At 41.2% G+C, this 27,195-nt stretch overlaps 1 long non-coding RNA gene across 1 annotated transcript in view; it reads left to right on the top strand.

Annotated features, from left to right (window-relative positions):
- The first annotated feature begins 1,693 nt into the window (after positions 1-1,693).
- Positions 1,694-27,195, top strand: part of LOC109695362 (uncharacterized) — a 97,084-nt gene continuing 71,582 nt past the window's right edge. The window contains exon 1 of the long non-coding RNA XR_012441560.1: positions 1,694-2,170. This is a non-coding gene — a long non-coding RNA (uncharacterized lncRNA). The remainder of the gene's footprint in view (positions 2,171-27,195) is intronic.

The following is a 27,195-nucleotide window of genomic DNA, read 5'->3' as shown; positions in this document are numbered from 1 at the left end:
TGAACGCCTTAACTGAAAGGGAGTCAGACTACTTGTCAGAGGTAGACTGGCCTTTGGGAGCTGTTTACGGCTCAGATAAATAAATACAAAATCAACTCTGGAAGTAGGTAAGAACACAGTCATGTCACAATTGCAAACAATACTCCATTGTATAAAATATTTTGGGAGGTTTACTAACCTCCAGGAAACCTTTGCCAGGATTTCTCTTGGTTTTCCATTAGGACTGCAAATATGTTCAGTAAATATGCAATCACACATAAATGAAAATCACCCATCCAGTGACATTATGAAACATGTGTGTTGAGAATTCTTAATGAATTTATATTTAATTAAAAATAATATTTCTAGAATAAAATCATAAATGCACCCTTGAAGAAATCTAATGAAATGATTAGCTTAGAATATTGATACTGATCCTTCGTGATTCTTTTCCTTATCCTTAGTGAAAAGAGCAAAATGCAATAGGGCTACTCACTTGAGGGAATATGGATCAGTAAAACTATCATTGACTCAAAATTTTCTAAGTATTACTGCATGTGACCTTGGACTAGCACTTGAAGTAAAAATCATAGAAACTATCTTAAACAGATTAGTATCCAGCAAATGAAGCCTGCCTTGTGCACGGATTTTATTTTACTTCCACTTGTGAATCGTTGCTATTTTTCTACCAAATCCATGCTACTGAGTGTTCAGGGATCCCTCCTGAAGTGTTTTTTCTCCTCCCTACAATGTCCTGCCTTGCTCCTCTAACTATGTCACTCCATGAGCACACCTTCCCGAACCCCTCAAAATACCAGATTTGAAAAGAGGGAACACCTCTCTGTCTGGCTCTCTTTAGGATCAGCTGTTACTAGACTTTGGGTATGTGCTGACTTTCGTGGTATAAAGGGATATAAGAAAGTAAATGAAGCCAGGTATGGTGGCCACACACATAAAACCAGCCATTCAAGAGGCAGAGGCAGGAGGATCATGAGTTTGAAGCCTGTCTGGGCAAAGTTAGTAAGACCCTATTTAAAAAAATAAATAAATAAAAATAAAAGGGCTGGGAACATGGATCAAGTGGTAGGGTACTTGTTTGAGAGGCACTGGCTTCAATCCCCAGTATTGAAAACAAAACAAGAAAGAGTGTGGTGACTAGTGTGAGATTCTTAATTTCTCATGACACAGTGTCTGTCACTCTTGACTTCTATTTTGGGTGCCAGGTGCGCAAAACTGTTCCTCAGAGTGATGGAGGAATTTTCTAAGTTGTTAAGATATTTTTTCACTATGGCTTGTCAAAATAAATACTGCAGAATTGTCTGCTGATATCACAATAGAGGAAACCAGAAACATTTGGAAAACAAAAATTCGTATGTCGATAGTAACTTTTCAAAAGGGGAGCACTGTTAGAATATGCTTGCATTTTTAAACTATGGAGGAGGAAGGGAAAGAACTGGCAAGAATGGACAGATGGTGGTAGCAGAGACCCTTTCAGCTTTATAGAAACAAAGCGACTAGGTCTAAGTCGAGTTTTCTATTGCAGCTCTCTCATTGTGTATTTTCATTTGAATGACTGTCAAAATAAGCTGCAAGCTGCTAGCTATACCATGTGACATCTGGGGCTCCGTAAGAGGCCACTGTTTCTCTAACTTTAGCTAATCAGTGTACTTCCTGTAGTGTGCTTTGGGTTAACTGTCACAGCCAAAGGGTCCGATTACCCTCCTGCTGCTTTTAGAAACTCTCTCTCTCTCTCTCTCTCTCTCTATCTCTCGCCAGCAGAAGTGTCCTTTGCTGCAATTATATCACTCCTGCATTAAAAGCATACTCTCTTGTCAAATACATACAAGCAGAGGACTAGTAGAACTAGCTACATCTGTTTAAAGAAATTTTAAATCATTTTGCAATCAATAATTCCTAATTTGTTTCATTGCATGTACATTTTACACCTTTTCCTTAACAAGTGAATGAGATCCTGTTTTCCATTCATGACTTGGTGTGCAGGAGATAAGGAAGATACAGAGGAAAATAATCAGAAGATTTTGCAGAGAGAAGCGACCGGGGTTTCACCCTGCTGGAATGAACAGTCACCTACACCAGGCAGCTTAACTGAATGCGTTTTGTATTTTAAGTTTCAGACACAACTTGAAACCCAAGGAAGATCCTCTTCAAGTTGCTGGCAGATGGGAGCCTGGTAAGTACTGCTTTAGATTTAAACTTTCCTCTGAAGCAAGTCACTGGCTTGTACATTTTATGAGAAAGTAATTGGGTCCTTAAAAATTCTCTCTTTTCTATAGCCATGACTGTATAAAAAACAACAACAAGAATTCTCACACGGTGGTGGGGGGAAGTGCTTTGGGGTATTTTTATAAAACTGTTTGGGGGCATGTTTTTCTTTGGTAAATCAGAAAAATACTCGACCTTACCAATCTCCACATACTTTACCATGCCAGTGGCATGGTATTTGAAGATTTAGGCAGGTTGCTAACCTATGAATTGGGTATTTCTTTCAATATATTCTGAAATATTGACTTGTTAGGTATATAGAGTTTTCATGAATGTATACTGAGGAATGAGAGCTTTAATTAGAAAACAAATCCATCTTGATTTGGGAGACCTAGTTCCTTTAAAAGAGATGGATTACAGGAATTAAAATATTTTTAAATGAAAGGATAAAAAGATGGAATAGGAATTTTGCTTTTTGTCCCTAAGTTAATAATATCATTAGGCAGGGCAGTGACTCCTGCTTATAATCACAGCCACTCCATGAGCAAAGATCAGAAGGCTCACAGTAGTAGACTAGCCTGGGCAAAAAGTTAGGGAAACAGACATTTTGACAAAAAGCTGGATATGGTGGTACATGTCCTGTAATCTCAGCTACACAGTGTAAGTGGGAAGATCATGGTCAAGGCCTTCCCCAGGTGAAAGTAAGACCCTCTATGAAAAATAACCTAAAAGCAAAAAGGGCTGGAGGCATAGCTCAAGTGGTAGAACACCTGCCAAGCCACACAGAGGCCCTGAGTTCAAACCTAGTACCATCGATAGATAGAAAGATACAGACATATGTAAAAATATGTCATTAGAATTAAGGAGATGAAATTGTAACAAAAGCATTGAGTTGATGACAAATAAATTATAATGAAAACTATAAATAGTAAAAATATTGCAATAAGATGCCACTTTTTTTAAAAAGCTGGGTATTTAAGCACAGAGAAAAAAATACCTTTTCCTTTCTACTTATCCATAAAGATTTCCTATAGTTTTATAATCAAGCCACTAAGTTGACTTTTCTGTGACTCTGCCCCCATCCGTGAGTGGACAAATACCTGACTGTGAAATCACAGCAGTTTGGACGTCAACCAGAGATACAGCTAACCAATCACTATGCAGAGCAGTTGCTAACAACAGAAAATGTCACCGTTCCTTTGGGAGACAACTGCTAACCACACAAAGTGAGTAAGTTTATAAATAATTAGGGAAAAAGATTAGAAAACATGTAACCTTGAGTTGTGAGCTAATACACATTAGCTCTTCCTGTGATGAATGACAATGGCTGAGTAGCTGCATGTTAGAAGCGTGGAATGCAGACGCAGTGTCAGCCTAACTCCACCATCACAAAGAGCTGAATGGGCAGGAGAGAAGGAGCCTGTGGGCTGGCGGGGTCAGGTGAGGACAGTAGGACCCGGTTGGATTTGATGTACTTTTGTGGCCATTAGCTGACCAGGAAGAATTCTTTCAGTCCTGAGATGTGACTTTTTCTTCCTTCTCTGTCCTGGAAATTTCATTTTCCTGAGATAAGGGAAGGAAAGGAGCCTCCCCAGCCTCTTCTGGGTGCTCTTTTTCTCTCTGAAAAGGAAGAAATGAAATTCCATGACAGGATCCTAGCTGATCCAGAGACTATGGGGGTGGCAGGGTGGCATTTCTGGAAGGTCCACCCCTGGGTGGGTCTATAAAAGCCTGTGAACTTGAAATTTTGTTCAGAACTGCTAAGTGAAGAATTCTGAAGCCTAAGTTGAATGTAGAATGTTGAAGGAGAGTATTTGTGAAGGAGAGACAAGGGTGTGGACTACAGCTGCCGGTGAGGTCAGGGCCTCTACTGTCCAGGGCTTGCCCCCTTATCTCAGCACATTCATGAGAAGAGCATCCCAACTTCAAAACCTCTCTGCCTGTGTTTTGTAGAGGGTGTCTAGTGGGGAGAGAGAGAAGAGAAAATGCTTCCTGACCTTTGTAAACCAACATGTGTCAGCCAGGGAGAGTTAAGAACTCTGTAACTGGGTGACTCTTGGCCATGTGGTGGTAGATAGAGCCATGGCTGTGAGAGGGATTGAGGTTTTTCTAGGGTGGCTCTGAGCTGGTGAATGAGATGAAAATTAAGTGGAGAATCAGAATTAAGAATCCTAAGCACTAAGAGTAGAGTATAGTGAGGAAGAGAGATGCGTACATGACACCTGGGGATCAAGGCAGGAGGTTCTGAAAGAGTCAGGATGGGCAGGTTGGAAGAAAGCATTCGCAGTTGTTCTGAACTGGTTCTGCTGACAGTGTGGGGCTGTGTTCTGAGTGAGCTTGGTCATCGTGCACACGGTTGCAATTATCCCAAGTGGCCAACTGGATAATATTGCGTGGGCATCATAACAAGCCATGGGTGTGATTTTCCTCTAGTGGGCAGCTGGGAAGCCACGTGGCCTACACCATGCTGCATTTTTCCCATCCAACAGGGTCCCAGGAAGCCATGTGTGCCCACCCATCTCCAGATGCCAGCACACTTTTTCTTAAGAAAAACTTTTACCGGATCGGGCTGACCAGGGTGTGCTTCCCAATTTGCTTTTTTAAAAGTGCCATTTATGGAGAAAAAGAAGAAAGGATGGTGGAGAAGCAGTGGAGAAATTCAGCCCAAAATGTGTGGAAGGGAGCAGTTTTGAGGAGGAGGGAGAGGGCTATGGACCCATGGCAGCCACAGGCAGAAGCAGTCCTGGCTTGGGGTACAGGGCAGCCACAGCCAGGGGTGATGACTTTAACATTGCCATGCCTTTGCTGGTGCCACACAGCCCATGTGCCCCAGCCACCGCTGTCCTTGTAGCTGCCGGCTTTGGAAGCAGCTGCCGGGTGTCTGGCAGTCTTGGGGTGGGACTGAGCTATGGCCTAATGAGGCTCCCCCCACCCACTGTAGCCAGCAAAGAAGCTGGCAGCTCAGGCTCTAGTAGCCTGGTAGCAGCTCCATTCGCCCTCTAAAACCACTGGTTAGAGGAGAGAAAAGGAAAGGAAACCAGAGGGGGAGGGGCACAAAACCCAGATCTAGGCCTTCCTAACCATGAGGGAGAGTTAAAGACCTGGGAGTTAGGTCTCCCAGGGCACAGCAAAGGAAAGGGCTTGGGGAGGGGATTGAGGGTTAGGGAAGGTAGGGTCAGGAAAAGGGAGACTAGCTTTAACATGGTCCATCCCCCAGTGTAGGACCAGGGAACCCAGACATGAACCCTGTGCCTTAGACACTCACAGGAGCTCATGAATCCTGCCAGCAAATGTTGCATCCTTCCAATCAGGGTGCAGTCCACACTGGTGCTAAAAATGAGTCCCCAGCATTGGGTGAGTGCCCCAGGGCAAGGATCCCCTACCACCAAGCTGTAAGTGGTGTTTGGCTCTGAAGCATCAGGTGGTGAGGTGTGGTACCAGAAGACAGAGAAAGATGGATTAAAATAAAAATTGGCAGAGATAGTATACTGGGTTCTCACTGGTCAGTTTCTCCTGGCTGGCTCGCCAAATGTTACCAGTGGTGGTGCAGTCTGTAATCAGAAGATCCTGGTTTTTGTGCTCCAGATGGAAAAAAATCCAAGCAGAGCATGTGGATGGGGTGAAGTAGGATAGCTTTATTGAGAAAGAGGTGTCACCTGTTCTGCCAGGTGAAGGAAGGGAAGCAGGAAAAGAGAGCATGGTGATTGCAGGTGGAGTCTGCCTGCAGAGCACATGATTTTCCTTTTCAGAAGCCTTTAAAACCTACACTACCCAATGGGAGGTCAGGCCCAGGAGGTTCCCACCCAATAATGAATGAGTGGGGAGGGGCATGGGTGATTCTCAGCCAATGAGGGTGGGTGGTTTGGGCTATCCCCAGGCAATCTACATGAGCCCCAAACTGTTCCTCCTCCTAGCCTGCCTCAAACTGAGCATGGCCTGGTGCCTAAAGTTGAAGCTGAAATCTGGCTTCAGATTGACACCAAGCTCTGCCCAAGATGTTTTTTTGTTTTTGTTTTTTAAGAATATATTCATTGTAGAGGGGGGAATTCATTGTGACAATTCTGAATAAGCTTACATTGTACATTGGTTAGATGGCCCCCACCATCTCCTCGCCAGCCCCTTCCCACCCCACTTAAAGCAATTGCAAGGTTTCATTGCTCTATTTTGTATATATATATATATATATATATATATATATATATATATATGAAGTCCAGCAACCATATTCTCTCACCTTCATCTCCTCCATTCACCTTCCCCCTACCACAGGTACCTTCCCCCACCCTGTACCTATGTTACAGTCCTCTCTTTCATTTCTAATGCCTACGTCAGTTTTCAAAGGGGTTTCTAGATGTTTCTCCACTGTGGGTATACTTACTTTGGTCAGACCAACCCCCTCTGTTATGCTCCCTTACCGCTTCCCTTCCTCCATTATTCAACAGCTTTCAGTACATATCATTTTATTCTCTACCTGGTTAGATGTTATGTATTTCATTGTTGTTGATGCTCTGTTATTCTCTTTTCCTGTCTCTCCCTTCCTCAGTTCTGTAGAGTGGCTCCACTATTACAATGTTTTACATATAAGTTTGTATATGATCATGTTTGGTTTTTGTGTATGTTTATCTTTGGGTCCATTTTCCACATGTGAGAGAAAACATGTGGCTTTTGTCTTTCTGAACCTGGCTTACTTTACTTAGCATGATGTCCTCCAATTGCATCCATTTACCTTCAAACCACAAGGTATCATTCTTCCTTATGGCTGAGTAAAGCTCCATTGTATACCACATTTTCTTGATCCATTCTTCAGTTGTATGGCACCTGGATTATTTCCATAAGTTGGCTATTGTGAACAGTACTTTGTTAAACTTTGACATGCAAGTGTATTGTATCTTGACTATGTACCTTTGGATATATGCCCAGGAGAGGAATCACTGGATCATATTCTGCCCAAGATCTTATGTTATGCTCTGAAAGTTACCGGAGAAGTCTTCTGTTCCAACCCTCTCATTTTATACACATGAGTTTAGAAGCTCAGACATTAATTCAGTGTTTCACAAATAAGTGACAGTAGCAGACCAGGACCTATCTGTGCTTCCCAGTCCATTGCATGGTCAGATTTGTCACCACTCTCTGCCTTGAGACCTTCTTGTCCAGTGTCTTTATGCCCTGTATCTTCATTCATATCTGTCACCACAAGAAGCCCTTGACATGCTATTATCTCCTGTAATTATTCACCATGACATTCTGCCCATCTCTCTTTCTCTCCATCTCTCATTTCTTCCAAACTTCTGGAATCCCTCCACCATGCTCCCTGGAACTCTTGAGCCAGAAAAAGCTAATTTCTATAGCCTCAAACTTTTCTTCTGAATGTTTCTTTCACTGTCCTACTGACACCTGAAGTCCTGCTTCTCTTGAAATTCTCCAGGGAGTGTGGGGGAAGAGGTCCTCTTTTCTCCATATTATTTTGTGGACACCCTTTCTCACTTAGCCTAAAATCTCCCAGATTTGAATCCAATACTCATGAAATGACTATGATGATACCCACTGCCTCTTTTTTTTTTTCTTCTGAGTGGTATTGGGGCTTGAACTCAGGGCCTCACTCTTGCTAGGTTTTACGAGGCAGGCACTCTATCACTTGGGCCACTCCACCAGTCCACCCACTGCCTCTTTCCTCTTATGTTGAAGTCATCAATTTGGGCCAAGTATATTGTAAGACCTGAAATTTCAACAGCTACTTTGACATCTCTGAGTCTCATTGGGCCCTAAAGGCCTAACCATGAGTTACCCTACTCTCATGAGATATGCCCTCCACCCAGTGGGAAAGGTTCCCCATCCAACTAGTTCTTATCAATCAGGCTAGCTGGTCCTCAATCTTACAACCTTCACTTCCCTGCTTATCTGTGAAATTATTTAAACCAACCGATCATGTCCTCTGTTAAGAACCAAGGGCACCTCCCCCTCTAGTTACTATAAAACCTGCCTCCCACGGTGTCTGCTGGTTCAAGCTATTCCTGAGTGCAACCCCTACACGGCCTTGCTCTGTGTGGCATGTAATGTTCACCTCCCCTGAGCTGAGGATAATAAACTGCAGTCAATCCCTTCCATCCGGTGTTGGGTATCTTGAATTTGGCCATCTTATAGTGTTAAAGGCAGGGCAGCCCACCTTCACCAATGCAGTGAATAACATTGTATAAGAGCAGTCAGGCCCCCTCATTTAAGGGCTGCTTTTAGCTCATGAACCATTGTCACTCTTTTCAAGACTTAGTAATTTTTGTGATTTCAATGTACGCCTATTCGATCCTTGTGATGTTCTCTGTCCGTTCCTTTAATTCCTATTCTCTAACCTACCTTAGCCACTCTTCTCCACAGTACTACCACTAATTTTCAAGCCTCCATTATCTTTATTCCAGGTATCCCACCTTCTCCCTTTCCAAAGTTCACCTTCTCCCTTTCCAGTTCACTCCTTCCAGCACCTTGATTCCAACATTTTTTTGATTGCCCCCCTAATTGAATCCCCATATTTAAAATTATAATTTCTCCATCCCTATCACCATCTTGGTTAGTCTGTTTCCTAAATAGCTCAATTTTTTTCATCATCAATTATTGCATTCTAAAGTAGGCTTTACCTATTGCTGTGTTTCTATTTTCCTCCTGTAACTAGGATGGAAGACCAACAAAAGCATGGGTTTTGAATATTTTGTTTTACTGATGGATCTCAGGTGCCAGCTCCTAGCATTGAGTAGGTACTTAGGAAGTATTTGTTGCATGAACTGAATGTTAATAGTTTGTGCTTCCCCACTGCATTGAGGGAAGAAAATTTTGAAAAAGTTATGTTGGACATTTCTACATTTATAGAAAGCACTCTTTCCATAATGTTCCAGGGAATGTCTGTAAGACAAAATTGTTTATAGCCTTCACTCATATCATCTTCTTTTTACCTAACAAAATTTTAGCTGCCAAGTTTATATCCCTTTTAGTCACTCTAGGAGCACATACAAAGAGATTTATTGGGCTGTACTTTTAAAACCTTCTAAGTGTTGTCTTTTGGATTTCTTTGCCAAAATTCATAGTTTCTATAGTTTCTAGCATTTGAGGAATGTTTTAAAGAGGAACATAAAAGAGGAGGAGTGTGACATCATTCCTTGTCTCTGCAACTGAGAGTTCTGAAGGAAGAGAAAAGCACTGTTTGCTGGGAGAAGAGCTTCCTAGAAAATGACACGGGGCTAATGATCCAGGGCCATCGTCACAAATCCCAGAGGCCATGATATCTGGCAGTGGGAGACAAAATGATGAGTGTTTTTTTTTTTTTTAGGGATGGTTTGCAGCTAAAATGAAATGTTATTAAGCTTTTTAAAAACTCATATGCCTATCACATGGAGTGTTGTACCCCATTGCACTCTAGTGACCTGTTTATATACTGTCCCCTTAATTGGTCCAAGGGCCACTTTCAGAGCTAGAATGAGGTACTTTTCCTCTCACCACCCAAACTCTGGCTTAGTACTGGGGCCCAGAGGCAATTTTGCAGGCCCTGTTGGGTGAAGAGCAAATGGATAAATTGCCTCCTTGATTAGCACAGGAAAGCATTGTCCATCATAACGTGATGTGTGTCGACTAGGAAAATGAAGGAGTGTGGAAAGAGAAGGTGACTTTGAGGTCTTTATATTATGTAAACAGCTTGCATGCCTGCACTCATTCTCTCTGTGTAAGTTTTGCACAGAATTTTGACAGGTAATGAAACTTTATCTCCTGTTGGTGGTAGGATCCAACCCCAAGGCTGGGCACTTTGCACAAGCTTATTGCTCTGCTATGGTCTCCAGAAAGTACCACAAGGAGCTCACGGAAGACTTGTATGTGAGACATGTATATGCATGTATGCCAGCACTGTTCACTATAGACAAGGTTAGGAAATACAAGAACTCTTTTCTTGGTGCCTTCCACCTTCTTTGTATAACCTCGCTGCTGGGTCCTTTGCCTTACTCCTGGATACCGATCCAGTGTCTCACCTTTCTAAATGTCCTCAACCTTGGCAATCACTATTCTATGATTCAAGCTCTCTGAGCTTCAGTCTTTTCACCAGGAAAATGGAAATATTATTTCATGGCAAAGTTTAAATAAGAATAACAGCTAACATTTGTTGAGTGTGTGCTATATTTCAGGCAAGGAATTAATCTGAGGGATGAATTTATTTAATCCTTACAACACCAATGAAGAGGTGTAGTTACTGTCACCATGGTTAATTAAGGACAGAAACTGAATGTTAGATATTAAGTGACCTGTCCAAGGCTAGCCAGCTAACAGAACAGAGAGTCAAACTTGGGCAGTCAGACTGTATGGGCACATCATTTAATCTATGCTACACTAATTTAAAAACTATTCTGAGCCAGGCGCTGGTGGCTCATGCTCGTAATCCTTGCTACTCAGTAGGCAGAGATCAGGAGGACTGTGGTTGGAAGCCAGCCTGGGCAAATAGTTTGTGAGATCCTGTCTTAAAAAAAACCCATCGCAAAAGAAGGAGGGTGGGGGCTGCTGGAGTAGCTCAAGGTGTAGGCCCTGAATTCAAACCCCAGCATTTCAAAGATAACCTCTATGATAAGAAAATAATAAAAACAACCATTTATGTAGAACACTAGGTTTGCTTCCCTGTACTGGTCTCATCAAAGTCTCCCAGTACCTCACAGAATAATGGTTAAGTGACACAAAAAATGCCCACACATAATAGAAAATTAATAAATATTAGGTCTGATTCCTACCCAATTACAATCACTATTAATATCTTTTTATAGAAACTTCTATACATTTACCATAACCTATTTTTAAAAGTAAATATAGTTTATATTTTACATCCTTTTACTTTCCAAATATCACAAACATCCTTCCATGTCAGTCTTCAGGAGCAACATGCATTCTCAATGGATTTTGTATAATCCACAAGTTTACAAAAATTGGCTCTGTAGGGTAAAAAAAAACTAAGATAGTGCAATACTTTGTAGCCCTTCAAAGGGCCACAGTATATAAACAGAAATATATTTGTGGTCTTATAATTTCATGGGGAGAGGAAGTAGGCGGGAGGCAATTAGGAAAACATCTAAAAATCATCCTTACAGGGACAGTAATTTTTAAAAGTAGAGAAACAGTAATCTATAACATCATTTTACATAAACAGGACAGTCTTCCTTTGTACAAGCATACTATAACTTATTAAACTGGCATTCTGTTACTGACATTTGAGGAGATTTCCAACTTTTGGCCTTATAAACAATCCTGCAGTGAATATCCTTAGTCAATATTTTGTGCGTCTTTTAAATTATTTCATTAAGGGCCAGGCTCATACCTATAATCCTAGCTACTTGGGAGGCATAGGTAGAAAGACCACTGTCCCAGGTCAGCCCTGGACAAAAAGCAAGGGACCCTATCTAAAAAAATAGCTTAAAGTAAAAAGGGCTACAGACATTGCTCAAGTGGTGAGTGCCTGCCTAGCAAGCTCAAGACCTTGAGTTCAAACCCTGGCACCACCCCACCAAAGTTATTTCATTAAGAGCAATTGTCAAAAGAGGGTTAAATTGCTAAAAGAAGGTTAAAAGATGGTTCTAAGTTGCTAATATAGAATCGCTATTTCAGGCAATTTTCAGAGAAATTGCCAATTCAAGTGATATTTAAAAATAGAAGGCATTTCTTCAAACAACTGAGACTGGTAATCTCATTATTATGGTGAGCTTGTACTTTTAAAAAGTCACTATCAATAACCATTTCCCAAGATGTCTTTTGCCTGGAATGTTCTGTAACAGATTTTCACTTGAAACTGCACTGTCGGTCAGAAGAACTTCCTTAAGTAACCCCATGGTGATACATTGGTGCATGCTTATTACATAACCAGAACATTAAGTAAACTGAACTCAAGTAATTCAAGCCCAAAGTACCTTGGTTCTTTCCACCCACTATCTCTTTGCACTCATTGTTTCTTCCATAACCTTGCAGACTCAGGGAGATCCAATAGTTTCCATGGCCACCTTACTCTTAAAGAACAAGAAGTGTTTGGTAACTATTAGTCTCAACACATCTCATTTCTGTGATTAAATGTCCAATCTAGTGAAAAAACAAAATCTCAAGCCTCCCTTAGAGACAGAAGCCTCCATCTGCCAGGGCTGTTTGATGCTGGGAAGCCCAGGGTGGGGTGATGGAGGCTTCCTATTTGTAGGGCACCAGGATTTTGTTTTACTGAGGTATAGTAAGACACGCAGACCCAGAAATGGTGGCTGTGACAGGATGGAAGAAATTTTTACTCATGGTTCCCTAGAAACAGGAGGTATGGCATACCACACAGGATTAAGTGGGACAGGCCTGGAGCAAAGAGTAAATGCCAGCAAGCACCATCACTGTGATGTTCATGGATCTGGGAAGGCAGGTAAGCAAGTTTAAGATTTATTGGAGTGGACAATTTCAGCAGATTTTGTGGTTTAAGGGTATCTCTAATTTTTCTGGCACCTGGCCCTGGGGTGGTTAGGGAAAGAGAATAGTGGCCCAAAACCCCATAGAGGAGGTGGTGGGGGTGAGGCCTTTGGGTTGATTCATTTACATACAAAAGGTGGATACAGATGTGTCATTTGCTGTCTTTAGAAACTGGCCAGCCCTGGGAGGGGCAGTATCACCAGGGTCAGCAAGACCTCAGATGTCAAAGCATAAGAGCTATAAAAATAAAAAGACAGGATTAGTATATTTTTATTCTCTGTCCCCATCTTGCTCTCCTGCTTGATCTCTACCCAGACCCCCGGCTACCCACTACCCATAAATAGCTAGGCTGATTCTACCCAGGAAGGAGAGGGGAGGCATAGCATAGCTCCTAAGGCTTCATTTCCAAGCTAATCTGTTGTAGCTGCCTCTGAGTATGGTGGGTTCCCACAGCTGAGTCTTCTTTGGATGGCTGAGGGGATTTTCATTTGTTTTCAGAGAATCTCCTCTGGATTCCCCCCATTGAATTCCATTAAGGTGGATATTGACTTTCCTGGTGGCCCTTTTCAACCTCTTTCTTCAGCTACTTTGAGGTCTACTTTGGATTCTTTCTGCTGAAGTTAGGGCCTTAGGGGAAACCCCCTTTTATAAATGACCCTATCCAGCTCCTAACTGTGGGCTGTCCACTGGTTCACTGTACACTGGGCACAGTGTACACCTGTGCCCAGCCGTTGGTGGAAGGTAATTGTAAGAAAAATTATCTTTTCTATCAAAGTATTTGTTACCCTCTTAGATTATTTAAAAATTCCTCAGTTCACCATCTTAGGTGACTTGCATGTTTAAAGGGTCCTTGCTTCCTGTACAACTCCATTGTCCGCCAAACTGCATGCTCTAACCCATCCCCCAAGCCTTTTAACCAATCCAGGGAGATTGTGAACCTCTGACCTGGACAAATCCCAAGTGAGGGGCAGGTATGACTGGGTCAGGGATATAAGGAGGAGCCACTGTCAGCCATTTTGTGCTTGCGTGCTTGCTTAGCAGGAGTGAGCACATGCTTGTACCCTCTCGATCAAGAGAAAATTGCCTTGTCAAGATTTTCTGTCTCTTGTGTGTCTGTTTTTGGCACCAGAGGGTTATCAATTCCAACATAGTGTACTCCCAACACAGTCCTTTCTGCTGCCACTTAGGCTGCCTTAATATGTTTGTATTGAGTTCTTGATATGGTTCTGAGGGAGGCTAGTAACAGGGAAAGAAAAAAATCATAAGATTCTCTGGCACCATGAGAATTTTCTCAGTACATGTCATGCTAACTCCTTGTTTTGGCTCAATGCCATCCTGTGCAGTTGTAAATTTCTTTTCCATAGTTAAATCTTAGCAGTTGTAGAGTCTTTCAACTGTAAATCGTTTGCAGTTGTTTCTCCAAAGACAGGAAATCTTGGGGGAATTCCTCCCTTGATTACCTCTCAGGTAAAAGCCCTCTGCTTAAAGCATCAATATTGGTCACACCTTATACATGCAATTAAAATTCCTGAGAGCGTAAGGACATCACAGAATGTCCCATGTTATATGAGAAGACCCTGTCATACAACAACTTGCCAATCATCCCAGCCCATTCTGCAAAGACCACCCAGTTTTTCCCACCTTTGCCCTTTCAGTACACGAAGTCCCTTTAAAAGAGAGATGGAGGCTTCTGTACCATCTGGTTGGATGCTTTCTCTTGTGATGCCTTCACCTCACTTTCAATAAACTTCACTATGACTTTTACTACATTTTCTTGTCCTGCCTGAATCACTCTCCCACAGGACACAAGTGCCTAGGAATCTTCTGTCCAGAGTCTGCAGAGACCATCCACCAGTGACAATTCTACTGAAGCTCCTCTGGCACTGGGTTTATGGAAGCATCCTCTCTTCTCCCAGGGCAGGGAGAGGGTGGTGGAGCGGAAACTGAGCACACCACAACGCCATCCAAACAAATCCCCTCTCTCTTTTCCTCTTCACATTTGATCCTTTTACAGCTCCATTTGGCTGCTGGATTCCAGTTTGTAAGAAATATTTCCAGCTCTTACATTCCTTTCCTGTGTGGTCTTTGCAATTTGACAGTACCTGGAACCTATTTCTCAGTCTTTAAGGCAAAGCAAAACAAGTTGCATCCTAATATCCTACTAAAAATAAAAACCACAAAAGAGAAAGAAGAAACACCCACTGAGTATGACAAAATGTGCTCAAGTCTCTAAAAGCTTTCAGAGGAAATCTTCATTAACTTTCTTAATGGTGAGTCAAACACCAATTTTTATAATCAAATTATAACAGTAGTTAAACCTTACTGGTTCAGTAATTTAATACCATATCTATGCTCACAAGCCAGCTCAGTTATGTCTTCTGTACCTAAAGCATGTAACCCAGTAGTTTCATTATCGGTTTCTATTTCTGTCAAGGAACAAGAGTTAGGTATTATTTTTAATATGTAGAATAAAGTTATTGGAGATTCTAGCTAGTGGCTATACTTTGGCCATTGGAAATATCAAATAATATAAATTGGGCTTTTCAAAACTTCTTTCAAGTCCCAACATTTTTCAGATAAATTCAATTGACCTGTTAATCTTAAAAGGGATTTCACTTTGATTCACAGAATAATTTCTAGCCAATGGCTTCTTGGCATTTCCGTTGAGAACAAGTCTTATGACAAATAATGAAGCTCTGAGCCTAGCTCCAATTTTATTCCTAGAGTATGTTAGTATGTTTGTTTTTGGTAGTCATCTTAATCCTTGTTCTGCTGCTGTAACTAAATGTCTGAGACTGCACAATTTTAAAATAAAATAAATTTGTTTCTTATACTTTTGGAAGCTGGGAAGTCCCAAAGCATCCCGCTGGTATCTGGTGAAGGCCTTCTGTGGTGTCACGCATGGTGGAGGGCGTCATATGGAGAGACAGAGCAAGCATGCCTGAGAGAGCTCACTTTTATAACAAAGCAACTACCATGAAGACCCATTAAACCATTAGTCCATAAATTGAGCCCATAAATGTCCCATATCCCAACACTGCTATATTGGCACCCATGTTTTCAACACTTTAATTTTGGGGGACAAATTAAAACCATAGTGATGTTGTTTTCATTTGTACTACTGAATGAAACCTAGTTTAAATTTAAGGGAACTATTAAAATATCACGTCCATTAAATAAATGTTAGCTGGTAAATTGAGGCATCATATGTTATAGTAGTAGAGTGTAAGGCCAGATAACTTTAAATTGCAGATAATATGTATCAAATTAACTAATAGAGTGGAAGTAATTGAAGTAAGGAGGTAATAAAAAACTTGACAGCTAAAGCAATAAGTTTTCTGGTTCAGACAGATTACTATGTGTATACAATATATACCTTAGATAATTTTTGATCTTAAGCAAGGCCTCAGTGAGTCTTAGAGTTAGAAGTAGTAGACCAAAAGTCTAGCTCATTCAGTACCAAACGATAGCTGAGAGTTTGAGTTTCTTCACATCTTGCTCTGTATTAGCTTATGTTGGTTATACAAGAATTAATAAACATTTTCCCTTCTTAATGTATTTTCACAAGAGAATGACTAGCTTAATTGTGACTTCTCACCTGGAGAGTATAGATGGGTCACCTGGCTGTCCAGGCTTTGAAGCATCACTCTTTAATTGGTAGAGGCCTTTCTATTGAAAACAGTGTTGTGCTATTATTTGTAGACTCAAATGTTTTGTGATAGCACACATTGTAGACCTCCTATTTTATAAAGGATTGTTAGACTTGTTGGGTTGGTGTCTACATGGTAAGCTATTTTTCCACTTCTAATAAAAACTAGTTTCTTAGAGATTATTGTTTTCTGGACTGTGTGGGAAGCAGCCAGAGAGCAGTCTACATTACCTGGAGCTCTCCTGAGTCTTGTTTATTTTGTGGAGTTCTCAATTTAGCTTGGCACCATTTCCCTCTTGTCTTGCCAGAAGTGCAGGCCTAAGAGGGAAGCACAGGCAGCCCTGAGGGAACACTGTGCTTCTCCCTTCTGAGCCAAGCACGCAGCTCAGGGACTTTTAGGAGGGTTATGGCGGAGTTTCTCAACAGTTCTGATGGAGTCCAAGACTGAAGGTGATCTTGGGTGATCTTTCATCCCCGTGAGAGCTGTTGAGATGACCACATCCCATGTTCAGACCTGAGGTCCCAATCTTCTGTGTTTTCTCCCTCAGACAAAAGTGATATCAAGGAATATGAGCATCAACACTGCTAATTGTGAAGTGCTGGTTGACTGGGAGCTGTGGTGATCAGAGGAAGATGCTTTAGATCATTAAGAGTTGTACTTCTCTTCTAGGTTTTGGTCCCTGGAGACTATCCCTTGCCTTCTCAATGAAAACCCAGTTTCCTCCCACCCCCATCCCATCCCACAGGCTGCATCAGCTCTTGGCAGGTACTGTGTCTTCTGACATTATACAGAAAATAAGTTATGTGGGATCTTTATGCCTCAATTTGGTTCTGCTCTACTTCCAGCATTACCATGTATTCATTCATTCTTGTCTTCACCTTGTCTTAGGGGAAAGGAATCCTACATTCTTTCTAAAAACCAATTTTTATTTTTTTTTTCATTTTTCTTTTATTATTCATATGTGCATACAAGGATTGGTTCATTTCTCCCCCCTGCCCCCACCCCCTCCCTTACCACCCACTCCACCCCCTCCCGCTCCCCCCCTCAATACCCAGCAGAAACTATTTTGCCCTTATCTCTAATTTTGTTGTAGAGAGAGTATAAGCAATAATAGGAAGGAACAAGGGGTTTTGCTGGTTGAGATAAGGATAGCTATACAGGGCATTGACTCACATTGATTTCCTGTGCGTGGGTGTTACCTTCTAGGTTAATTCTTTCTGATCTAACCTTTTCTCTAGTTCCTGGTCCCCTTTTCCTATTGGCCTCAGTTGCTTTAAGGTATCTGCTTTAGTTTCTCTGCATTAAGGGCAACAAATGCTAGCTAGTTTTTTAGGTGTCTTACCTATCCTCACCCCTCCCTTGTGTGCTCTCGCTTTTATCATGTGCTCATAGTCCAATCCCCTTGTTGTGTTTGCCCTTGATCTAATGTCCACATATGAGGGAGAACATACGATTTTTGGTCTTTTGAGTCAGGCTAACCTCACTCAGAATGATGTTCTCCAATTCCATCCATTTACCAGCGAATGATAACATTTCGTTCTTCTTCATGGCTGCATAAAATTCCATTGTGTATAGATACCACATTTTCTTAATCCATTCGTCAGTGCTGGGGCATCTTGGCTGTTTCCATAACTTGGCTATTGTGAATAGTGCCGCAATAAACATGGATGTGCAGGTGCCTCTGGAGTAACAGTCTTTTGGGTATATCCCCAAGAGTGGTATTGCTGGATCAAATGGTAGATCGATGTCCAGCTTTTTAAGTAGCCTCCAAATTTTTTTCCAGAGTGGTTGTACTAGTCTACATTCCCACCAACAGTGTAAGAGGGTTCCTTTTTCCCCGCATCCTCGCCAACACCTGTTGTTGGTGGTGTTGCTGACGATGGCTATTCTAACAGGGGTGAGGTGGAATCTTAGTGTGGTTTTAATTTGCATTTCCTTTATTGCTAGAGATGGTGAGCATTTTTTCATGTGTTTTCTGGCCATTTGAATTTCTTCTTTTGAGAAAGTTCTGTTTAGTTCACCTGCCCATTTCTTTATTGGTTCATTAGTTTTGGGAGAATTTAGTTTTTTAAGTTCCCTGTATATTCTGGTTATCAGTCCTTTGTCTGATGTATAGTTGGCAAATATTTTCTCCCACTCTGTGGGTGTTCTCTTCAGTTTAGAGACCATTTCTTTTGATGAACAGAAGCTTTTTAGTTTTATGAGGTCCCATTTATCTATGCTATCTCTTAGTTGCTGTGCTGCTGGGGTTTCATTGAGAAAGTTCTTACCTATACCTACTAACTCCAGAGTATTTCCTACTCTTTCTTGTATCAACTTAAGAGTTTGGGGTCTGATATTAAGATCCTTGATCCATTTTGAGTTAATCTTGGTATAGGGTGATATACATGGACCGAGTTTCAGTTTTTTGCAGACTGCTAACCAGTTTTCCCAGCAGTTTTTGTTGAAGAGGCTGCTATTTCTCCATCGTATATTTTTAGCTCCTTTGTCAAAGATAAGTTGCTTATAGTTGTGTGGCTTCATATCTGGATCCTCTATTCTGTTCCACTGGTCTTCATGTCTGTTTTTGTGCCAGTACCATGCTGTTTTTATTATTATTGCTTTGTAATATAGTTTGAAGTCAGGTATTGTGATACCTCCTGCATTGTTCTTTTGACTGAGTATTGCCTTGGCTATTCGTGGCCTCTTGTGTTTCCATATAAATTTAACAGTAGATTTTTCAATCTCTTTGATGAATGTCATTGGAATTTTGATGGGAATTGCATTAAACATGTAGATTACTTTTGGGAGTATCGACATTTTTACTATGTTGATTCTACCAATCCATGAGCATGGGAGATCTCTCCACTTTCTATAGTCTTCCTCAATCTCTTTCTTCAGAAGTGTATAGTTTTCCTTGTAGAGGTCTTTCACATCTTTTGTTAGGTTTACACCTAGGTATTTGATTTTTTTTGAGGCTATTGTAAATGGAATTGTTTTCATACATTCTTTTTCAGTTTGCTCATTGTTAGTGTATAGAAATGCTAATGATTTTTCTATGTTGATTTTATATCCTGCTACCTTGCTATAGCTATTGATGTCTAGAAGCTTCTGAGTAGAGTTTTTTGGGTCTTTAAGGTATAGGATCATGTCGTCTGCAAATAGGGATATTTTGACAGTTTCTTTACCTATTTGTATTCCTTTTATTCCTTCTTCTTGCCTAATTGCTCTGGCTAGGAATTCCAGTACTATGTTGAATAGGAGTGGAGATAGTGGGCATCCTTGTCTGGTTCCTGATTTTAGAGGGAATGGTTTTAATTTTTCTCCGTTAAGTATAATGCTGGCTGTAGGTTTGTCATATATAGCTTTTATAATGTTGAGGAACTTTCCTTCTATTCCTAGTTTTCTTAGAGCTTTTATCATGAAATGATGTTGGATCTTATCAAAGGCTTTTTCTGCATCTATTGAGATGATCAAGTGGTTTTTGTCTTTGCTTCTGTTAATGTGGTAAAAACCAATTTTTAAAAAATCTTTCTCCTTTCCTATCTTCTTTGGGATTCATTTCATTAATTGTTCTACTCTCCTTCTCTTGGTTCCTTCCCTCCTGCCAGTAATCATATATGGATGTTACGCTAATAAAAGAAGGAAGTGACTTTTGGTGACTTTTATTGTGTTCTAACTACTAGAATAAACCAAAATGTAAAAGGGTACTTAGGGGGCCATGCGAAAACCTTGAACAGCCCTTCCTTTGAGCTCAGATGAACTCAGAATGAAAATGGGATTTGTGCTACTCTATGTCATGGACCTCTTGTGAGAGAACTCTAGTGAGGAGCCAATGAGGAAAACACTTGGGGCACTGGCACTGCATCTTTTATTTATGAACTCTTGGTATCCATTACAAGGTGCCCAATCATTCCTACTTGCCACATCCGTGAGGGATGCTCAGGAAGTCACCCCAGAAGCTTTCCTGGTGCTCCAGTGTGTCCCCTCCAGGCTTTTGCACAGTTGAATGGCTCATTTACCCTGCAGATTTTGTGTGGAGACTGCAGTTATTTGCCTCCTTCTCACATCTGCACAGTTTCTCTTCCTCCTCTTCTTTTCCTTTTTCCTTTTTTTTCCTCCTTCCTGCTCAGGGGAATTTTTTTCCTGGAAACCATCAATAAGCCCTCAAAATTACATTTTATACTTTCTTCCAAAGAACAAAAGACCATTGTGAAAATACTGAACTTTTTCAAAAACAGCCTGAAATAAGATAGTAGACCATGTACACCTCAAGATCCTGAGGGAAAAGGAAAACAGGGATACAGAAGCTCTGGTAACTCAAAGCCATTTTACAGCCGAGTGGAGATCATAAAGAAAGAAAACTAAAACCCCAGACAGGTCGCTGAAATCTTTAAATTCATTTAAATTTTATATATTGTTTTTATTTTTATTATTTTTGCAGTACTGGGGTTTATACTCAGGGCCTCATGCTTCCTAGGCAAGGCGCCTACCACTTGAACCACTCTGCTATCCCCTAAATTTAACATTTAAATGATTACATTTTTAAAATAAAGTTTGTTTCCATTACTCATTAAAAGCACAATGCACTATTTTTGGTCATCCTTTTAATAGAGTTGATTTTTAGAGGACTGTGATCACTCTTGATAATTTTCCAAGGATCATTGATTCAGTCATGTGTGTAAGAAAGTTATCTGAAGGGACTTCTCCTGCTTTACCTTATTTCTACTTATGTGTTTCTAGATTGTTTCAAAGTTTTCACTGGCATAAAACACAGCTCTGTATTCAAGTGGAAGTACCTCTGGATAGGAAGGAGTTATCATGCTAACGAAATTATATATTGTTTCTTCTCTGCTTCAGTCTTCCAAATATTTCCATCCTTTTATATACAAACAAAACTTTGTTTATTCCTTTGTGTTTAAGTTTTCCGTCATATTTATTTTTCAGGTGCAAGCATTCACTAATTACCGTGGGAGTTTATGTTGTCCATCCAATCATGTCACCCAGAATCTGAAACTAACCATCCATCCTGTAGAATGTCAACAAAACAGATGCAACATCTTTTCCTCAGGGTCTGTTCAGAAGGTGGATGTCTAATAGTGGAGAATCTCTCCTTTCAGAGTTCTGTTTTCAGTGGAGTGAACCTAGGATTGAGGATTTTTAAAGTACTGGTGTTTGAACTCAGGACCTCAAGCTTCCTAAGCAGGCAACTCTACCACTTGAGCCACTCTGCCAGCCCTGTTTTTTGTTGGGTATTTTCCAGGTAGGGTCTTGTGAACTATTTGCCCCGGCGGGCTGCAAACTGTGATCCTCCCGATCTCTGCCTCCTGAGTAGCTAGGATTATAGACGTGAGCCTCTGGTGCCTGGCAGTACTGATATTTTAGATGTCTGTAAACATTGTAATTCCAAAATCTACCTTGCTGAATAGCAGAATGGAGAACAGACCAAAACCACAAAATACAGTGGTTTCTTTTTTTCTCAATGCATAATGATGTTCTGATTTGTAGTAAATAATGAGAGTTTTTCCTCAAATTTTGCCTTCTGCCAGAATCTCCTGGAGGGTTGTTCAAATACAGAGTGCTGGGCCTCACCTCCAGACTTTCTGAATCAACTTGCTCTAGGGAAGCCTGAGAATTTGCATTTTAACTTGTTCCCAGGTGGTACGGTTGCTGCTTGTTCAGAGATTGTGCTGTGATGAGAACCACTGCTCCAATTACAGCATCACTGGGTCATCATTACACAAGGTGACTTAAATCAGTTTCTATTTTCACTCTACATTGTGCAAGAGAAACTAAAAGCTGATGTGGGAATTTACAGTTTTGATGAAGAGCACATATTGAGAAGAATTATTTTTAAAAACTTGTAATCTCCTGTGACTTTGAAAGTATAAAACAGCACATTTAGAACACTTGAACCTAAGAGAACAAATTACGTTTGTTTGGTGGTACACTGCCAGCTTATATCTCTGTGGTTTGGCCTTTGCAAGTGGTTCATGAAACTTGGTATCAAATGGCTGTTGTTGAGATGGAGCTGTTAATATACAAAACCTGTCTGATCAGCAGTGCAGTTACAACTTCAGTCTGGATGGTCAGTTTAACATGATAGCATTAATTAATCGTCATCCAACCAGCTCAAACGATTGGATCAAGACATCGTCCTACAGCCAAGGCACAGGACATGGAGTGTCTTTCTCTGAAATTTTACCTTTGGAATTCAAAGTCAACTAGGATTCCCTATATCACTATTCAAAGAAATGGTACAAATAACTCAGAATAGGTATTCCTTGCTTCGATTTGACTTTTTCTCTAAAGTGTTAGGTATTTGTGGATTTTGAAGCATCCGTAAGGTGCCAGACTTGTCTTTTATTATCTTCCACACAATGCTTCAACTATTTCAAAAGAGAAGAGACCAAGGAGCTGTCAAATGCATAAGCTCAAACACTATAAAAGAGAGAGCTGCCAAGTGTAGTGGTTCACACCTGTAATCCCAGCACTCAGAAGGCAGAAGAAGGAAGACCACAAGTTTGGGGCCAGCATGGGCTACATAGTGAGACTGTGGTGTGGGCGGGAAGTGAGAGAGAGAGGAGAGAGAGAGAGAGGAGAGAGAGAGAGAGAGAGAGAGAGAGAGAGAGAGAGAGAGAGAATATCACTGCTGTGGAGTCCATCAATCAGAGACTCCTTAGAGTGTGTGAGAGGAGGAATGTGAGCTATACAGCACACATGGATTAAGGAAACTCAGGAACTGTTATCTCTGGCACTTGCTCTACAGGGCTGACGAAGAATGATGGGATTGATATGAATATTAGGTGCACACAGCAGCAGAGGCCCCCAGGTATTTTTCTTTCCACACAGTTGGTATGTGTAACATGCAGCCCCAGTCCAAAAGGGCTGAGGAATCCCTGTCGTTTACACCTGAGCTCTGTCAGCAAATGACCAGAGAGAAAACTCTGGAAGCAAATCAATGATGTTACATTGGATTGCCAGGCATATTCTTTCTTTGACTGTCCTCCTCTTGGTGGCTTCTCTTGGATTTTTTTGTTGTTGTACTGGGGTTTGAACCCCGGGTCTTCTCCTAAGCCACTCCACCAGCTCCTTTTCTTGTGATGGGTTTTTTAAAGATAGGGTCTCATGACTATTTGCCCAGGCTGGCTTCAAACCCCAATCCTCCTGATCTCTGCCTCCTGAGTAGCTAGGATTACAGACTTGAGCCACTGGTGCCCAGCTTCTCTTGGATTTTAAGTGGGAATTAGCACAAGGGTAGCAATCGCCATCAGGAAGAAGCAAAGAGATTCATGGAGACCTTTTAACATTGGCTTTTTTTTCTTTTCATTTTTATCTGTTTTCTTCTACCTCCTAACTCTCCCTGTCACCATCCCCTTCCTCTTTTAATGCATAAAATGACTATAATTTCATAAACGGTTCAAAACTCACACAAGGAACAGTTCTATCACTTTATGGCATGGTTAGAATACACCCATTCTCAACTATATTTTTCACATTATTTGTTCTCGTTTTTTTCTTATCCTTTTTTTCTGTCTCAAATTGAAGTCTTTTAGTTTTCCAACAAACTCCCAGATTACTTTTCTTTTTTTTCCCAACTGTGCATACTCAAATAATAAAACTCTTACCACTAGCCTCTCTAAAGACCAACAAAAGATAAATGATCTACAAACATCACATGCAAAAGCCAATAAGAATATATTATTTTTAATATTATCTGTAGATTTTGGATTATGAATGACTGTTTTTCATGATAATAGATAACATATTACCTCATATTTTTAGTGAATACTAAATTACAGATTGATTGACTGACTGTCACTCTCTCCTACTAGTTTAATGATGCAAAAACCAACAATGGGTGTATTTTCACACTTGTTCTAACTCAATGGTTTATTTAGTAAACTCCATTATGACCGAATTCCTTGAGTTTGACAAAAAAAAAAAAAAGTACTTTTCCTTGCAAGCCCCTAGGCTACAATTTTACAGTTATTTAAAAAATGACAGTCTTTGGCAGCACTAAGATGAAAGACTAGCAAGCAAATCAAACTGAAAACAGAAGAGATTTAAGCTTGTTAATAAACAAGCCATTAACAAATAGGCCACAGCCACCAGCTTACGCCTATGACTTGAGGTAGAAAAGACAAGACAAGGAATTGTCTTTCTTTCTTAAGCATTCATAGGTGGAACCACACAAATATCCCCTAGCAAGTTCAGCTTGTCTCCATGCAGCTTGAGGCTTTGTTCTGCCTTGACATGGTGCCTAAACAGTGACTCCAAAGAGGTAATTACGAGCAGGTGTGCAGTTCCTTCCTGTTCTGAAAATGAGCCTGAGTCAACCCTGTGGGGTCTGAGACTTCCTCTGTGTGACTGTGTGGAGCCCTCCTGGTGCTGAGGCTCCCTCATGGTAAGGGCATCCCTTGTGCTTGTAAAAGAAAGGGGCTCTGAGTTAGGCACAGCATTGCAGAACAAGACCCTTCTGGAAAGATCCCATAAATCCTGAGAACTATCGAAGGTGAAGAAGGGTGGAGTAGAAAGCAGGTGTGATTTTACAGAAGAGATATCATCGAGAAGCATTAGACGAGAACCCACATGCTGGAGTCTTTTGGGCCAGGTGCTCTCAGATCCTGCTCACTTGACTTGGAAGATAGCACCTGTTATTCCAGCCTTTCAGGATGATGGCTTGTGATCTTAACTTGGAGTATAGATTGTCAGAATGAGGCAGCATAGTGGTGATCATTGACACAGGTTTTCCAATAGAAAGAAAAATGAGAGGATAGGAGATCGTGAAAGTGTTTCTCTGGATTTTTTGGGGGGGAGGGGATGAGCGCTTACAGTCACTCAACCTGTACATATTGATTGATTTAAATGGCCTTCTGATTGGGGTGGAATGGGAAATCTGGTGTTCAGTGGCTGGATCACTACTTCAAAATGGGAGACTTTAGTATCCATTGTTTTTCCTCTGGGCCTCAGGGTAGGGAGAGCCGGTGAGGCAGCCTGGTGGTAAGGGAGCAAGGAAGGGACCAGGTAACTGACACCCTTCAAGACAGTTACATGCTACTTTATTTACCAATGATGCAAATTACGGCACTGTGAAGACTTAAGCTTGCAAAGGAAAGAGTAGATTTTATATACTCGTCATTAGAGAATGCCACAAACCCAGAAGCTACGATGTGTGCACTTACAGGACAGTAGTCAAAACTGTAGGCTCTAGGGTGAGGTGAGTGAGCTGTCCCTTGGCTGTTAACTTCAGGGGGTATCAAAAAGCTTCATCATCCAGACAAGTAATATTTTGATACATGTATAAGTCTATTTTAGGGGGTGACAAAGCTTGGTGGCCAATATTTATCTTGATGACTGAAGTTTTTGGCACTCCCTTCTTCTTATGGACTTGTTAGGCTGTCCCTCCCTGGCTTCTCCTGGTCCCTCTAGGGCTCTCTCTGATGAACTGGGCTAATGAGAAGAAGAAAAATATCTGCTGAGAAGAGGGTTGACCAGGCAGTCCATCCTGGATTCGAGTTTAGTCTGTACTAGGGACATCTGAAGTATAATGATGACAAAGTGGCCCTTGTACAGATGTATAAGTGACACACAGAAACTTGAAACTTCTCCTTTTTTGGTGAGACTCATAGGCTCTTTGAAACAGTAAAAATAGAAATCTCATACAAACTTGACTTCCATATAGGTAAAGGGTTGAATGGTGGTCCCCAAAAGATATGTCCACATTCTGATCTCCAGAACCACGAATGTGATCTTATTTTTAAAACCATGTTTGCTGACATGATTGAGGTAAGGATCTTGAGATGAGGAGGCCACCCTGTGTTGTCTGGGTGGAATCTAACACCTATGAGACATGCGTCCTTGCAAGGACAAGGTGGAAGAGAGTAACAGACAGAAGAGAGATAGAGAGAGGAGGGATGGTAATGTGGCCAGGGAGACAGAGACTGGAGTGAGGTTGCCACAAGCCAAGGAGTGCCAGAAGCCACCAGAGCTGGAAGGGACAAAGAGCATTCTCCCAGGAGCCTCTGAAGGGTATAGATTGGCACACACCTTGATTTTGGATTTCTGACCTCCAGGAACGCCAGCAATACATCTCTGTTGTGTTAAACCACCACATTTATGGTCATTTACTCTGGTGGCCAGAGAAAGCTAATATAATGTGGCCATGAATTAGAGTAGAGAGTGCAATTTTAATGTTAGATGAGGAGCATTGTCATCTGCATATTAAAAAGCCCATAACTGGTTGTGGTGGCACACATCTGTAATCCCAGCCACTTGGGAGGCAGAGATCAGGAGAATTACAGTTCAAGGCCATCCTAGGCAAAAAAAAGTTAGCAAGACCCCATCTCAATAAATAAACTGAGTACGGTGGTTCACATCTGTAATCTCACATTCACAGTAGCTATAGATAGGAGAATCACAATTTGAGGCTGGTTTCAGGCAAAAAAAGGGAGACCTTATCTGAAAAAAATAAGTGAAGCAAAAAGGCATGACTCAAGATAGGCCCTGAGTTCAAACCCCAGTACTATCCAAAAAACCCTAAAGATGAGATTGGCTTTAAGACAGAGTAACCATATAATTGATTGACCAAATCAGAACAATTTGAGAATGGAAGCCGCTATCACCAATGATCACACTGGGTTGAGAGCTGTGGACTGGGACCCTCAGAGCCAATTGCCCGGTGTGACTATCGGCTTAAGCCAAACCTTCTCACACATTGATGGGCAGTGGTGATTTTGTTATTGGAGGCAAAATCTTAGTTTATGAACTATGAGTGTTCAAGGACCTTGCGTGCAGGACGTGGAGATTTCAGGGAGTTTTTGTTTAAAGGATGAAGTATAGAAATGAATAGTGGGTGGCCTCAGAGCCCAGATTTTGTGTTACAAACACATATTCTTATAAAAGCAGGGAATCAATG

Source organism: Castor canadensis, chromosome 14, assembly GCF_047511655.1.
Source record: "Castor canadensis chromosome 14, mCasCan1.hap1v2, whole genome shotgun sequence".
In the NCBI taxonomy this organism is placed as follows: domain Eukaryota; kingdom Metazoa; phylum Chordata; class Mammalia; order Rodentia; family Castoridae; genus Castor; species Castor canadensis.
The sequence above is the reverse complement of the archived record's forward strand: the minus strand, read 5'-3'. Positions and strand labels throughout refer to the sequence as shown.